General features: G+C 40.2%; 1 protein-coding gene across 3 annotated transcripts in view; it reads right to left on the reverse strand.

Annotated features, from left to right (window-relative positions):
• The window catches only part of dusp8a (dual specificity phosphatase 8a), a 128,507-nt gene extending 114,162 nt beyond the window's left edge, over positions 1-14,345 (reverse strand). The window contains exon 1 of one of the 3 annotated variants that reach the window (XM_057835701.1): positions 14,012-14,345. The gene's annotated coding sequence lies outside the window, so the exon portion shown is untranslated. Of the gene's footprint in view, positions 1-7,039; positions 7,407-13,726; positions 13,867-14,011 lie in introns of those variants that run through there. The other 2 variants (XM_057835702.1, XM_057835704.1) reach the window with 2 other exon arrangements.
• Positions 14,346-14,579: the final 234 nt, after the last annotated feature.

The raw sequence follows: 14,579 nt of genomic DNA on the forward strand, positions 1-14,579 counted from the left end.
ATCAACAATGGCGAGCTACTAGTTTAATTTTTGATTGAAAATTTTACAAATTTTATTAGAGCGAAAACATTAAGAGGGGTTTTAATATAAAATTTCTATAACTTATACGAACACTTATCTTTTAAGAACTACAAGTCTTTCTATCCATGGATCGCTTTAACACAGGGGTTCCCGAATACAGCCCGCCTCCACATTTGGTCCGGCCCCCTGAACACCCCCCCCAATAGTGTTATTTATTTCCTGGCTTTTTTCTGTGAAGAACCCAGAGAGGGTTATTTGGTTATTATTTATTCAATTAATAGTGTTATTATCATTTATTATTATATGATATTATGTTATATTATATTATATTTAGGGCTGTCAAACGATTAAAATTTTTAATCGAGTTAATCAGTTTAAAAATTAATTAATCGTAATCGCAATTCAAACCATCTATGAAATATGCCTTTTCTTATGTAAATTATTGTTGGAAGGGAATGATAAGTCTGATCTATACATTCAACATACTGTACATTATTATTATTATAGCAATAAATCAACAAGATGGCATTAACATTATTAACATTCTGTTAAAGTGATCGATGGATAGAAAGACTTGTAGTTCTTAAAAGATAAATGTTAGTACAAGTTACAGAAATTTTATATTAAAACCCATCTTAATGTTTTCGTTTTAAAATAATTTGTCAAATTTTCAAACAAAAAATAAACTAGTAGCTCGCCATTGTTGATGTCAATAATTACACCATGCTCATGGTGCTGAAACTCATAAAATCATTTGGACCCAAGCGCCAGCAGAGGGCGACAAAACACCAAAAAACAAAAGTAACAAATGGACATGACACTGTGCTGTCATTTTAATCTGTTTGAGCGGGGCATGTGCGTTAAATGCGTCAAATATTTTAACGTGATTAATTTAAAATAGTAATTACCACCCGTTAATGCGATAATTTTGACAGCCCTAATTATATTATATTATTATTATATTATTATTATTATTATTTTTTATTTTTTTTTTACTTTTGTTCCGTGAAGAATCCAGAAAGGGTTAGTTGATTGTGGCTTTCTGAAAAACAATAAAGTTTTACATTTAGGCACTCCTGCAATCGTCACACTTTTTCTGTTACAAACTGACCCGGCCCCTCATCAGAGAAGGGAAAAGTTATGTGGCCCTCAGAGGAAAAAGTTTGGGGACCCCTGCTTTAACAGAATGTTGATAATGTTAATGCCATTTTGTTGATTTATTGTTATAATAAACAAATACAGTACTTATGTACTGTATGTTGAATGTATATATCCGTCTTGTGTCTTATCTTTCCATTCCAACAATAATTTACAGAAAAATATGGCATATTTTATAGATGGTTTGAATTGCGATTAATTACGATTAATTCATTTTTAAGCTGTGATTAACTCGATTAAAAATTTTAATCGTTTGACAGCCGTAGTATAGTTTAGGGCTGCAGCTATCGAATATTTTAGTAATCGACTGAAAATTTGATCGATTAATCGAGTAATCGGATAAAACAAATATATTTTTAGGTGAAGAGCAATTATGAATATACATGAGAAAATAAGACATTTCATCTAATCTTGAACCATTTTCAGTCAATCAATGTCTTTATTTTCGATGTATATTGCTGAAAACAGCCAACAATTGCATCTCAGATGTAACTATAATTTAAAAAAAGACTAATTCACTGCTTTCACTCAAAAAACTTTTAGATCTTATTAAAAATGTGTATATATATATCTTACCTAAAAATGCCGTTACGCTTGATAACACACATCACTTAAAAGTTAGGATTTTTTTACCACGTGTTTCAATTGAATTATTATTTGTGTCAAGCCATTTTTAAGTTCTAGTTAAGTTTGAAGTTAGTCTAAACCAGGGGTGTCCAAACTTTTTGCTAAGGGGGCCAGATTTGGTCTGGTAAAAATGTGGGGGGCCGACCTTGGCTGACGTCCTTAACGCAGAACAGTATATTTAAACAAATTTTAGCAAGCCATTCTGTGTATCACATTTGCTTATTATTTTTTTAATTAATAATTTCAACAATCTCGTAACTAGCCTTTGTGGCGTTCTCTTTTGACTCTCGGGCTCTTGCGAAATACTGCTGCTGTGAAATTAAACTAGCTTCAAGTTTGCTTCAATTTCTCGCTGTGTATCTTCCCTATCATCTTGTCGTACATGTCAGAGTGTCGTTTGGTATTATCGCCTCACATTGAACTTTTTAAAAACAGCTACTGTCTTTGCAAATGAGGCAGACCGAGTTTTTGCGTATTTTAGTGAAGACATAGTCCAATTTCAACCTATCCTTGAAGCGTCTGACGTCGTAGTCAACTTTTTGTTGTTGTTGTTGATTGTCGCCATTTTAGAAAATTGGAAGGGTCACATGAGATAATGTTGTTTAGAGCGCTGCTGCCTTTTAGCGGGTAAATGAGGAGCAGCATTTAGTGTGTAAGCTACTTCGTATGCTGGTAGCAGCACTGATGACCAATTTATTAAGTCTGTGCGGGCCAGACGTAATTGATTTTATGACAGAGGTAGGGGGCCGGATGAAATTTGACCGCGGGCCGCATTTGGCCCCCGGGCCGGACTTTGGACATGTCTGGTCTAAACTGTAAGTCCTGACAGGATTTTGAGTTTTTGCATTGTTCAAAATAAATGTATGATACAGGCTGTATTGGAGCACATTAGGGACCAGTGCTACTTGGTGTTTTATCCAGCAATGACTACTGAGCTAAAATTGATAGTTAGCATGATTAAGTTTTTATTTTACACCCTCATCACTCCACAATGCTATGTTATGTTAAAGCCTGTATGTAAGACACGTTAGCCACGCATCGACAGTGGTCATAATGAATTCAAACCTAGCCCTCCGCAGGGCTAACGTTACGTGAGCTAGTAGCGACAGTAACGTTAATCTTATTTATTAGCGCTTAGCGCTCTTTGTCAGCGCTTAGCACTGTACTGCTTTAAGATGGCGGCTGTTTACAAACGCTGCCCAGACGCGGCCGAGTCTGTCATTTCGCATCTAGTTCAACATATATGTGATCTCAATGAGACGCATCAGACGCTACCTGTTACCAATGTAGCATTGTGGGGGCTAGTATTTAGCAACGTCGGCGTCGTTTGTGGCGGCTGTCGGCTGCAGTAAGTTTTTTTTTTCCCCCTTCTTCCTCTCCGCACGTGACAGCGCGTTGTCCCGCTTTAAAAGTAGTCCTAGCAAAACGTGATGCTTAGAGCTGTCAAAATAAACGATTACTCGAGGTGAATAAAATTACTCGGATCAGTTTTTAAACTCGAGTTACTCGAGTTGCTCGAGTACTCGTTTCAGCTCTAGTATAGTTATCTGAATAACTCTTAATAGCTATGTTACGTTAAAATACCAGCATACGTTTGCATTTTGTTGTTCAGGAATCATGTAACATTATCATAGTGTACACTTATTCAGCATGTTGTTCTCAATTGTATTTTTATTTTAAATTGTCTTTCAAGATGACATATATGTTTTATGTGTTGGATTTTATCAAGTAAATTCCCCCCCAAAAATGCGCCTTATACTCTGGTGCGACTTATATATGTTTTTTTCCTCTTCTGTGGGCATTTTATGGCTGGTGCGACTTATACTCAGGTGCGACTTATAGTCCGAAAAATACGGTAATCAAATTAAGATATTATAACCATAATTTACCCAACAATAAAAGACATTTAAAAATGAGCGCATGAGAAGCAAGGTTTGTGTGTGCATACAAAGTAATCTCTGTCTGTTACAGTAAAGCTGCATTCAGACTAAGGAATCTCTATATTGTTTTGAAAAGTCACTGTTTCAAAAATAAAAAAACAAACAAACAAAAATGCTAGACGCCCAATCCATTAAGACTGGGAATGTTCTTGCATTCGAAACAAAAGCTTTCACAGCCAGTCTTTCTGATTTCCAGGGCATTTGCAGGTCACTTCCTGTTGAGTTTGAGTCACTGCCTAATCATTTGGGGAGATTTCTGGGTCACTTTTTGTTCTGTAACCCCAAATAAACAGGAAGTGACCCCAAAATGCCCACAAATCAACAGGAAGTGACCCCGAAATGCTCCCAAATCAACTGGAAGTGACATGATATCAACAGGAAGTGACCCATTTTCAACAAATGACCTGTATCAACAAGAAGTGACCCTTAAATGTCCCAAAAATCAACAGGACGTGACCTCGTATCAAAGGGAAGTGATCCCGAAACCTGCGAAAAGCAACAGGAAGTGACCCATTTTCAACAAGTGACCTGTATCAACAAGAAGTGACTCGGAAACGTCCCAAATAAATAGGAAGTGGCCCTGAAACGTCCCTAAATAAACAGGAAGTGGCTTGATATCAACAGGAAGTGCCCACAAAACCCCTGAAAATCAACTGGAAGTGAGCTCCTGATATCATACCCCGAAACGCTCCAAAATCAACAGGAAGTGGCCTAATATCAACACAAAGTGACCCATTTCTAACAAGTGACCTGTATCAACAGGAAGTGAGCCCAAAAGATCCTTAAATCAACAGGAAGTGACCCGTTATCAAGAGGAGCTTTCCCCAAAATGCCCCAAATACAACAGAAAATGACCTCATAACAACTGGAAGTGACCCTGAAACGCTCCTACACCAACAGGAAGTGAGCGGATATCAACGGGAACTGACCAATTTCTAACAAGTGAACTGCATCGCCAGGAGGTGACCCTGAAATGCCCCCAAATCAACGGGAAGTGACCTGATATCAACAGGAAGTGACCTTGAAATGCCACCAAATCAACAGGAAGTGTCCCCAAAATCAACAGGAAGTGATCCTGAAACGCTCTCAAACCAACAGGAAGTGACTTGATATCAACAGGAAGTGACCCATTTTTAACAGGTGACCTGTATCGACAGGAAGCAACCCAGAAACGTCAGCAAGTCAACAGGAAGTGACCCTGAAACATCCCCAAATACATAGGAAGTGACTAAATATCAACAACAAGTTATCCTGAAACCCCTGCAAATCAATAGGAAGTGGCCCCAAAATCCAACAGGAAGTGACCGGATATCAACAGGAAGTGACCCATTTTTAACACGTGACCTGTATCGACAGAAAGTGACCCTGAAACGACCTCAAATCAACAGGAATTGATCTAACATCAACATGAGGTGACCCTGAAACGCCCTCAAATCAATAGGAAGTGACCCCAAAATCAACAGGAAATGACCTGATATCAAATGGAAGTGGGCTTGAAATTCTCCAAAACCAACAGGAAGTGACAACATATCAACAGGAAGTGACCCTGAAATGCCCCCAAGTCAACAGGAAGTGACCCCAAATGCCCCCAAATCAACAGAAAGTGACTTGATATTTGCTGGAAGTGACCCATATCAACAGGAAATGGCCCTAAAACGCCCCAAATCAACAGGAAGTGACGTAAAATCGACAGGAATTGTCCCCAAATCAACAGGAAGTGTCCCCAAAAGGCCCAAAACAAACAGGAAGTGTCCCCAAAAGGCCCAAAACAAACAGGAAGTGACCCGATATCAATGCGGAGACCCTGAAACGCCCCCAAATTAACAGGAAGTGACCTGTTATCAAGAGGAAGTGACCCCAAATACCCCCAAAACAGGAAGTGTCCACAAAATGCCCCAAAATCAACAGGACGTGACCTGTATCAACAGGAAGTGACCCTGTAACGCTCCCAAATCAACAGGAAGCGACCCATTATCAACAGGAAGTGTCCCCAAATACCCCCAAATCAACAGGAAGTGTCCCCAAATGGCCCCAAACCAACAGGAAGTAACCTGATATCAATACGAAGATACTCTGAAATCTGCCCAAATCAACAGGAAGTGACCTGATATCAACTGGAAGTGGCTTTGAAATGCTCCAAAATCCAACAGGAAGTGACCGGATATCAACAGGAAGTGACTCTGAAAACGCTCCCAAACCAACAGGAAGTGACCTGATATCAACAGGAAGTGACCCTGAAATGACCCCAAGTCAACAGGAAGTGACCCCAAATGCCCCCAAATCAACAGGAAGTGACTTGATGTCTGCTGGAAGTGACCCATATCGACAGCAAGTGACCCTAAAATGTCACCAAATCAACAGGAAGAGACCAAATATCAACAGTAAGTGATCTTGAAACGCCCCAAATCAACAGGAAGTGACGTAAAATCAACAGGAATTGTCCCCAAATGCCCCAAATCAACAGGAAGTGTCCCCAAAAGCCCAAAACAATCAGGAAGTGACCCGATATCAATGTGGAGACCCTGAAATGCCCCCAAATTAACAGGAAGTGACCTCTTATCAACAGGAAGTGACCCTGAAATGCCCCCAAATCACAGGAAGCGACACATTATCAACAGGAAGTGTCCTCAAAAGGCCCCAAACCAACAGGAAGTGACCTGATATCAACAGGAAGTGTCCCCAAAAGGCCCCAAACCAACAGGAAGTGACCTGATATCAACAGGAAGTGACCCTGAAACACCCCCAAATCAACAGGAAGCGACCCATTATCAACAGGAAGTGTCCCCAAATACCCCCAAATCAACAGGAAGTGTCCCCAAAAGGCCCAAAACCAACAGGAAGTGACCTGATATCAACAGGAAGTGTCCCCAAAAGGCCCCAAACCAACAGGAAGTGACCTGATATCAACAGGAAGTGACCCGTTATCAAGAGGAAATGACCCCAAACGCCCCCAAATCAACAGGAAGTGACCTGTAACGACAGGAAGTGACCCTGAAACGCCCCCAAATCAACAGGAAGTGTCTAACAGGTTTAACTGCCACCGCAAGGCTACCAACACAATATCTCCAGAAACTCAATTTTCTACATTTCCATTTTATATGAATATTGTTTTTATTTAATTTTTGTATATGATTATTTTCATGTACTTATGTAATGCCCCGATGCTTTTTGATGTCTATTCTTTCAACGTAAATTCAGGCATCAACCGATCACTACCATTAACCCAACAACATGACGCTTGTCATCTCATGAAGTAAAGCATGCACACTGCACATGTCGCGGGATGACCTCACCTTCCGCAACGCCGCTTACAGAGACGTATTTTCCCCCCCGCGTCGCTTCCTTCCGGGCTACGGGGACGGCTAACGACAGAAAACTAAACGGACGGAGGCGAAAACAAACGCCGCTATCCGAGCTACGAGCAGGAAGCGGTGAGAGAGGAGGAAAACGAGATGGAGCGCAACGCAGCAGATTCTGCTGTTGCCATGGAGACAGTCCAGTCGGGGAGCAGGAGAAGACGGCCAATCCGATTCGAGTCGCGAGCCGTGGCGTTCCGACGTCTGATGCGATGACATTTTTGGATGCGGTATCACGTGCGGTTCCACCGCGAGGACCAGCAGAACCGGTTTAGCTTTGCTTGAATTGCTTCTCGTTGGGAAATGTGAAATAACTGGAAGTGCCAGATTCAGTCATTAGCGCTTACGCAGATAGCACTTAAAGAGTTTTTGGGAACCTCACGATTAATGTTCCCTCAAATTTTTCGTGTATCTGAGCAGACACACAAGGTGCCTGAGCACACAGAGGACCACTGTGAGCAACATCATATGCGTGCGCTGTGGCCACTCAACAGTATCACGCAAGTTGCACGGCTTATTAAAATAATCAAATTACAGCAGCGTTTTTCATCTGTTTACTTTTAATATAATTAGGGCTGTAGCTATTTTAGTAGTCGATTAATCTATAAAGTAGTTCGTACGAATAATCGAGGAATCGGATTACGAACATAATTTTTTTTTTTTTTTAAATACCTGAGTTTATCCTCAAACGGTACAAAAAAAATAAATGAGGATCCGAGTACAACAAAAGAACAATTGACTAACTTGCATAGTAAAAGTTTGCTAGCTTAAATGCTTAAACTTAAAAAATATATATATATATTTTTTTAACAATGCTCTTTACAAATCGTTCAAACGCATATTCCCACAAAAAAACGGCTTAATATACCTATAAACTATATTAGGAATGCATTAAAAAACCATTAACTCAAACAAAAACTTAGCTTATGTTGGTCTTAACAGGGAGCATCTGGATTCAGCCATGTGAAATGAGTTATGTCATACTCAGTGTTGCTGCTAAAGGGCAGTATATCCAGCCAAATCAATAAAAATAAATGCAAACCTTTCAAAACAAACCATGACAACGCCACTTTAATTAAACAAATTCTCGAAGCAGCAAATTTTAATTCAAATCTTTTTTCTAATCGAATTACTCAAGTTAATCAATTTTAAAAAATCTATTGGTGGCATCTACAAAAACAAAAAAATTCTCGAATGGCCCCAGAATTAACAGGACATGACCCAAAATCCAACGGAAGTGACCCAGAAATTCCCCAAAACCAACAGGAAGTGATCAATGAACAGGAAGTGACCCAAAAAAGCCCCAAAATAAACAAGAAATGATACAAAATGTATAGAAAGCAAACCCGGAATGCCCCAAAATGTACAGAAAGTAATCCAAAATAAAACGGAAGTGACCAAGAAACAGCCAGAAACCAACAAGAAGTGATCAACGAACAAGAAGTGACCTGGAAAAGCCCAAAAATCAACAAGAAATGATCGAAAATGTATAGAAAACAAACCCGGAATGCCCCATAATGTACAGGACAGGAAGTGACGTAAAATCAACTGGAACTGACCAAGAAATGCCCCCAAAACCAACAGGAAGTGATCAATGAACAGGAAGTGACCCAGAAAAGCCCAAAAATCAACAAAAAATGATCCAAAATGTATAGAAAGCAAAGCACTTTGTTGTACGGTGCCACCTCAAGTTTAACTTCATTACAATATTAATTAATTGAATGTTTGTGTCCTGTTTGTCCTCCTACAGAAACCATATTAAAACAACTTCCCTCCCCAATCTTTTTCCATTTTCAAAAATTTTTGAAAAAGCTCCAGGGACCCACTAGGGCAGCGCTAAAGAGTCGCAAGCGGCTCCAGACTCGCGGGTTGCAGACTCACGTCGTAGTCCTTCTTTTTCCTTTTATTTGGCCCTAAAACATACATTACCACAACAATAATCCTTCTGTCAACGGACCCATTTCAAGGAGTAGGGGTGAAATTCTAATAGCTGTGTAAAGAGTTTTACTAGTTTCGGTGAGAAGGTGAATAGTTTTTGTTGTTGTTTGTGACCTACATTTTAGGACTGCAACTATCGAATATTTCAGTAATCGAGTAATCCACTTAAAATTCTATCGAGTAATCGGATAAAACATATTTTTTCCTAGGAAAAGAGCAATTATAAATATACATGAGAAAACAAGACATTTCATCTAATATTGAACCATTTTCAGTCAATCAATGTCTTTATTTTCAATGTACATCGTTGAAAACAGCCAACAGTTGCCTCTCAGATGTGACTAGAAAAAGAAAAAAAGACTAATTTACTGCTTTCACTCAAAAAACTTCTAGTTCTTATAAAAACATAAGTATATTTCTTACCTAAAAATGTCATGACGCTTAATAACACATATCACTTAAAAGTTAGGTGTTTTTCCCACTTGGTTCAATTAAATTTCCATTTGTGTCAAGCTATTTTTAGGTTCTAGTTAAGTTTTAAGTTAGTCTAAACTGTAAGTCCTGATAGGATTTTGAGTTTTTTCTGTTTTCAATATAAATATATGATACCTGCTGTATTGGATCACATTAGGGACCAGTGCTACTTGGGGTTTTATCCAGCAATGAACTACTGAGCTAAAACTGACAGTTAGCGTTATTATGTTTTCATTTTACACCCTCATCACTCTACAGCGCTGTGTTTTTACAGATTAAATGAAGCCTGTATGTAAGACACGTTAGCCATGCATCGACAGACATCTAGCCAGCCGAAGAGCTAATGTTACGTGAGCGAGTGACAGTAACGCTAATCTTATTTATTAGCGCTGAGAAGTCTACTGCTTCAAGATGGCGGCTGTTGACTAACGCTGCCCAGACGCGGCCGAGTCTGTCATTTCGCATCTAGTCCTAAATGCATGCGATATCTATGAGACGCATGTGACACTACCTGCTACCACACTAGCATCATGCAGGCGTAGTTTTTAGCAACGTCGGCGTAGTTCGTAGCGGCTGTCTGCTGCAGTAAGTTTAAAAAAAAAAAAAATTTATTGCTTCTTCCTCTATGCACGTGATGTCAACGCGTTACAAGTAGTCCAGGCAAAACGTGATGCTTAGAGCTGGCAAAATTAAACAATTCCTCGAGGTGAATAAAATTAATCGGATCAGTTTTTAAACTCAAGTAGCTCGAGTATTCGTTTCAGCTCTAATTTCCACAAAAACGCACATTGAGGTACCATTAACTTGGCAAGGAGAGATATGAGAGTCATTTTTGGATTGTCCCAGGGCTTTCAAAACTTGAAAAAAAAAGCATATTTATCAAAGTTTAGTCCGCCGTGATTGTGTGTATCCGTCTGCCGAAACAGCCTGATAGCACGGATATCAAACAAAGTTTCGTTGTGCTTTTGTAACAATGATAATAAATATTGTGAATCTGAATATAAATACGCCTGCCCCTCGTTGTGGAAGTTAGCGCAGCGGTGCTCCTCGCCTCTCGCCGCAAATTCATTCAAACTTGGCCTTCCATCTAAGACGGCCATCCACCGCTCACTTTTGCCGAAAGTTCCAATCCAAACTACCGTAATGCCCCGGATATGGGGATGAAGGAGAGGTGTCGGTATTGGCTTACCAACTTTATTGTGGTAACAATAATCTAAAAAAATTAATAAATAAAATAACAGCGGGCTGCTGTGACATGCAACCGCTATATCTCGCCCGTTCTCCCATTCTTCCTACTCGCTTTCCCCCTGCGTATCAGCACCCCAGTCCGAGCATCTCTTAAGGCAGTACTTCTCAAATAGTGGGGCGGGCCCCACCAGGGGGGCGCAGAGCAATGCCCGGGGTGGCGCATGTGTCCTCGGGGAACATACGTTTTTGCCATACTAGAATAAAGTGTAATTGCACATCCACTTAGTGGGTGGCAGCAGCGCTGTCATTTTCAAAGTGTGCACAGTATTTCTGAACCAAACAAGAGCACACAGCAAAGAGTGCTGGAGATATGAAGAGCTAAGATGAGGAAATACGACGAAGCGTATGTAGCGTTTGGCTTTGACTTTTGAGACAGTTGGAGACGAGGAAAGGCCAGTCTGTATCTAAAAATGTTTGCAACGGACAGCAGGAAGCCAAATCAATTACCGTAATTTCCCGAATATAACGCGCACTTTTCCCCCCCAAAATCAACTGGTAAACTCATGGTGCGCATTATAAACGGGTACATGGATGGAGACAGAAATATATATGTATTACATATATATATATAAACCGATTTTTTTCATTGACACGGCCACGTTGTGTTGAAGAAACGTATGCGGCCACCCGTTGCCGACCATTACGGTACGTGACGTCACCGTTTTGTTTCGGTAATACTTCACTCTAATCGGCCGAATGATTTCGTCTGTGTTAAATTCTGCTTTTTTCACTCTTCATAAAGCACAGAATTTAGTTTCTTGAACTCATTTGAGTCGACGTTTATTGCAGCTCCGCAATTCGGACCATAACAAATGTAAGGACACACACTTCCTGTGTCCGTCAACTATATCGGTCCCTCGGGAAACTCAAACCCAAATAACAATAGTTCCTTTTGTTACTGTCGTGCTGACAGCTATGAGCTCTCACGGATTTCCGACTTACGTTCACGCTTTCATTTTACCGTATCAATCCATGGAAGAAACATTTATTCATCATGAGGAAACGAGCAAGTTATACAGCAGCCTTTATAAGAAAAGTCACATCTGTTTTGTTTTCTCCTAGATTCTGGTAAGTTGGAGAAGTTGTCAAATCATATTATTACCGTAAATATTGTCAGTTCACGTTAATGTTTTGAACTACCAATGTGCTATGCTTGAGCTGTGTTTCACCAGTCAGTAAAATGACATCTCTGTATCTGTACACAAGCTCTGTTTTCTTGTATTCTTCTATTTATTGGTGCTAAAATTAGGGTGCGCGTTATAAACGGGTACAATAATTTTCCATAGATTTTACAAGTAAATTTGGGGTGCGCATTATACACGGATGCGCCTTATATTCGGGAAATTACGGTAAGACATCACTTAAAAAGATTAGACCCCAATCATATTGATAAGCCGCTTGATTTTTTTGTTTTTTTCAGCGAAAACGTGCCGAATATTGCCAACAATCGTCCTGCTTTGTCAGTGTTACATAAGTAAACCAGCGAGCACTGTTACCATCATATAAGGTGGAATAACAAGTTGCTCAATGCAAAATAGCACAAATAAAAACTGTCCCTCTGTCCAATGACACTGTTGTTTTTGTTCTATTAATTTTTGTTTTTTCGGTCAAATGGTTTCGGCATATTGTTCTCATGAGTTAAAATTGCTAATCAATTTGAATTTAATATTTATTGATTTTATTAAATTTAATTTTTCAGTACTAAATGGTCAAAAAATGTACTTTGAGTGTATTTTTACAGTTTGGATGTGACAATTTTTTTTTTTTTTTTTTTTTTAATTCAGGCAAAGTCTTTTCTGTTCCCAACAAAACGTTGTTAATAACGTTACACTTTATTGTTAGTTGATTTTTTTTTTCTATAATATTAAAAGTGACACAATGTTATACAGAGGTGTAATTATAATAATAATAATTTTATAGAAAAATGAAACTATTCACTGTGGCAGCAGAGAGTTGGGTGGGGGGCGTGAAATGATTACACCTTCCTAGGGGGGCGTAACAGAAAATAATTGAGAAGCACTGTCTTAAGGGGACAGCGCTTAGTTACGGACATTACAAAGCACAATGAATAGGTTGCCGCTGAACTCTTCACACTCCGCTGCTGCAAGTTTGAAACGGCCTTAAAAAAATTTAAATAATAATAATTGAAAAAAAAAAAAAAAACATCTCATTTGCAAGGCCTGGCTGCTTTTATTTTGGTATGGCGGGGTGCCACAATCTCTAGTATGCAGGGGAAACCCTGTGGTTATTGTTGACAAAAAACGACACTGATAGGAAGTGATCAATGAACTGGAGGTGACCCGGAAAAACCTCTGAATCAACAAGAAATGATGCAAAATGTATAGAAAGCAAACCTGGTATACCCCAAAATGTACAGGAAGATCACCAAAATAAACCGTACGTGACCCGGAATTCCCCAAAACCAACAGAAAGTAATCAATGAACAGAAAGTGACCTGGAAAAGCCCTAAAATAAACAGGAAATGATCCAATATGTACAGGAAGTGAGACATTAGACGTCGCCGTCAAAGGAAGCTAATGTCTTCATAACCAAAAACAATCAATTGAATTGTGGATGATCGCAATCAATCCATCAATTGCGCGTGATCGACTCCCCCCCCCCCATCGTTCCCAAACTGCAATCTTACAATTCATTTATCTTAACTCCCTGCCCACCATTGACGGCGATAGACGTCCAATCCATCATTTTACCATCGAAACCTAATCATTCAAAGCAAAACATGCTAAAGGCTGTTTGACTCCTACTATCAAAGATGGAGGCCAAACGGCCATTGTTATAAATCGACCTTGACAACATTCAGCAAAGGACGAATGCAGTCGTTCGGATTTCGTCTTTGTCGGCGTTCATGCAGAGATGGAAGCCGTCCGGTTTGTTATGACGCGTGCATACAAAAACAACTCAATCGCTTGAAAGCAAAACCAGCAAAAACAATGCCGTTCTTACCTTTGCAACCGGAGGCGATTAATCGATTGATATTAAACGATATTAAACGAGACGATCATTTTAAGCGTGTTTTGTTGCCATCGAAGGAGACGCACGCGCGCGCTTGACAGTGGGGGAGGGAGGGCGTACTTCGAGGAGGGAGGGGGGGGGCTAATACCAACGAGCTAACCATGCTAACAGGAGTCAGCGTTGTTAGCGACACACACACGCACAAACAAGACTAGACCCGCGTTTCAGCGACATGTTAACATATAAAACAGCACGCAAGCGAGGAGTTACGCTTACCTGGGGCTCGCGTGTGGGTCCAGCAGTCCCGGAAGGGCCTCCGTGCGAGGGGGGAGCGCGGCCGGTCGTGTCCCCGGGCACGGCGCAGCTGGCACGGCGCAGCTGACACGGCATGACAGCGCCAGGAGCGAACCGCGCGTGAAAGCGCGGCAAACCCTTCACTTGTTCGCTTTAAAACAATAACAACAAAAAGGGCGACTCGGGTCGCTTAACTGCGAGTTAAGACGTTCATGTGTTGGTCGGAGGGGGTGTTGGGACGGCTGGGGGCGGTTACGAAAGGTACATTTGAGTACTTTCTTCAACTAACGCGATGAGGTCATGTTTTAGTAGCCAGGCAGGAAAAAAATAGGAAAATATGAGGTTGACGTCACCGTTAGCCAATCGGAGCTCGGGGCTTGAGGGCTGAGTGACGTCAGCGCACGGATTAAAGGGCCTGCCCGACTTTTTTTTTTCTTTCTTAAAGAGACAAAGGCTTAAAAAGTGGCGACGGTAAGGAACGTTGTCAATAAAACTTCTTTTGTAACAGTTTTTGAAACTTAAAAACATGTGTTTTCCATTGAAAATAAAA

Source organism: Corythoichthys intestinalis, chromosome 5 (assembly GCF_030265065.1).
Source record: "Corythoichthys intestinalis isolate RoL2023-P3 chromosome 5, ASM3026506v1, whole genome shotgun sequence".
Taxonomy (NCBI): Eukaryota; Metazoa; Chordata; class Actinopteri; order Syngnathiformes; family Syngnathidae; genus Corythoichthys; species Corythoichthys intestinalis.